The 2,500-nt window shown below is 27.0% G+C and overlaps 3 non-coding genes across 3 annotated transcripts in view; all 3 read left to right on the top strand.

Annotated features, from left to right (window-relative positions):
• Positions 1 to 331, top strand: part of LOC128871109 (small subunit ribosomal RNA) — a 1,991-nt gene extending 1,660 nt beyond the window's left edge. The window contains exon 1 of the ribosomal RNA XR_008455734.1: positions 1 to 331. This exon is cut by the window's left edge and continues 1,660 nt beyond it. This is a non-coding gene — a ribosomal RNA (small subunit ribosomal RNA).
• Positions 332 to 897: 566 nt separating this feature from the next.
• On the top strand, positions 898 to 1,078 carry LOC128871107 (5.8S ribosomal RNA). Its single transcript, XR_008455732.1, has one exon. It is a non-coding gene; the product is annotated as a 5.8S ribosomal RNA (ribosomal RNA).
• Positions 1,079 to 1,516: 438 nt separating this feature from the next.
• Positions 1,517 to 2,500, top strand: part of LOC128871118 (large subunit ribosomal RNA) — a 3,993-nt gene continuing 3,009 nt past the window's right edge. Inside the window, exon 1 of the ribosomal RNA XR_008455742.1 lies at positions 1,517 to 2,500. This exon is cut by the window's right edge and continues 3,009 nt beyond it. This is a non-coding gene — a ribosomal RNA (large subunit ribosomal RNA).

The raw sequence follows: 2,500 nt of genomic DNA, 5'->3' as shown, positions 1-2,500 counted from the left end.
ATGAAAGTATCAACGTGTATTTCCTAGACCGAGAGGTCCGGGTAAACCGCTGAACCACTTTCATGCTTGGGATTGTGAACTGAAACTGTTCACATGAACTTGGAATTCCCAGTAAGTGCGAGTTATTAACTCGCATTGATTAAGTCCCTGCCCTTTGTACACACCGCCCGTCGCTACTACCGATTGAATTATTTAGTGAGGTCTCCGGACGTGATCACTGTGACGCCTCGTGTGTCACGGTTGTTTCGCAAAAGTTGACCGAACTTGATTATTTAGAGGAAGTAAAAGTCGTAACAAGGTTTCCGTAGGTGAACCTGCGGAAGGATCATTATTGTGTTCCATATCCGTAAGAAAAACAAACAATGCCAAAACAAATAAAAACAAAAACAAACAAAAGAAAAAAAGAAAAAAAAGAAAAATTTATAATTATTTTGAATCCATATTCTTTTTATTCTTTTTCATTCAATTTGTTATCCATCAATTATATCATATTAAATATAATATGATGGTACATTTTGTAATGTTTTTTCTTATTTTTTCTTTTAAAAACCTTTAAACATGAAAATAGAAAGTTGTACTTATTATTCATTTGATTGAATGATAAGTTAATTTGTTCACAATAACAAAAGTGGTATATATTTATTATTATATTTATATATAAATAAAATGATTAAAAAAATACAAAATAATCAAACATAATAAATACCACCACTGTATTATTGTTGAACTAAGACATTCGCAACTTAATAAAAATGTTTAGAGTTAAATATATTTGATATATATTATTGAAAGAAAATCAATTTATATTTTATTATTATTATTATTTAATTTTACTCTTTCAATTAATATATGCAAAAAAAAATTGACATTTGTTATAAATAAAAATAAATAAAAAAATACTCTAAGCGGTGGATCACTTGGCTCATGGGTCGATGAAGAACGCAGCAAACTGTGCGTCATCGTGTGAACTGCAGGACACATGAACATCGACATTTTGAACGCATATCGCAGTCCATGCTGTTATGTACATTAAATTAAATTTTAAAGTACTGCTTGGACTACATATGGTTGAGGGTTGTAAGACTATGCTAAATAAGTTGCTTATTCTTTTATAAAAATAATTGAATTTAAGCAAATGTGTATATTATTGGATTTTAAATAATTCATAATATTAATAGCAAAAAAATAAAGATATATAATGAATTTTTTATTTATTAATATATTCTTAAAAAAAAAAAATCCTCTCAAATAAAATGAAATAAAAAAAATTTTGAATCTAAGTATTCTCTTTAAAAAATTTTCATATTATTTATATATATATAAAATATTAATTTATATATGTAATTAAAGGAGGAATGTCTAGCATAAAAATTAATTTTTTTTATTCTAGAATTGCCTCATTTTACATAATTATTATTTATAATATATATTTATATAAAAGGAAAAAAGAAAAATAGAGATGAAAAGATGATATAATTATTTATTAAATTGTGAGAAGATAAAAAATATTTTAAAACAACCTCAACTCATATGGGATTACCCCCTGAATTTAAGCATATTAATGAGGGGAGGAAAAGAAACTAACAAGGATTTTCTTAGTAGCGGCGAGCGAAAAGAAAATAGTTCAGCACTAAGTCACTTTGTCTATATGTCAAATGTGAGATGCAGTGTATGGAATATCTTAATATCTAGTATGAGAAATTAACGATTTAAGTCCTTCTTAAATGAGGCCATTTACCCATAGAGGGTGCCAGGCCCGTATAACGTTAATGATTACTAGAAAGATATTTCCAAAGAGTCGTGTTGCTTGATAGTGCAGCACTAAGTGGGTGGTAAACTCCATCTAAAACTAAATATAACCATGAGACCGATAGTAAACAAGTACCGTGAGGGAAAGTTGAAAAGAACTCTGAATAGAGAGTTAAATAGTACGTGAAACTGCTTAGAGGTTAAGCCCGATGAACCTGAATATCCATTATGAAAAATTCATCATTAAATAATTAAAAATAATGTGCATTTTTTTCATATAAGGACATTGTAATCTATTAACATAATAAAAGTATTTATCAAAAGATCATTGGTGATATTAAGTTTATTTAAATTAATTTGCTTTTTAAGCATATTAACATAGAATAAATACTAATGATTTGATAAAGTGTTGATAGATTTTATTATATATAATGCTAAAATTCATTTTTTGAATTTTACAAAAAATTTAATATCTATGATATTAATATTTATTTGTATGCATTTATATGATTAACAATGCGAAAGATTCAGGATACCTTCGGGACCCGTCTTGAAACACGGACCAAGGAGTCTAACATATGTGCAAGTCATTGAGTTATATTAAACTTAATGGCATAATTAACTTAACTTAAAAATATAATGGGATTAATTTTTAGTCTATTTTCTTAAATAGTCAATTAATTCAATCCCGGGGCGTTCCATATAGTTATGTATAATGATAATTTATTATTATTTATACCTCTAACTGGAG

This window comes from Anastrepha ludens, unplaced genomic scaffold (genome assembly GCF_028408465.1).
Source record: "Anastrepha ludens isolate Willacy unplaced genomic scaffold, idAnaLude1.1 ptg000061l, whole genome shotgun sequence".
Taxonomy (NCBI): domain Eukaryota; kingdom Metazoa; phylum Arthropoda; class Insecta; order Diptera; family Tephritidae; genus Anastrepha; species Anastrepha ludens.
This window is presented reverse-complemented; position numbering and strand designations above follow the sequence as displayed.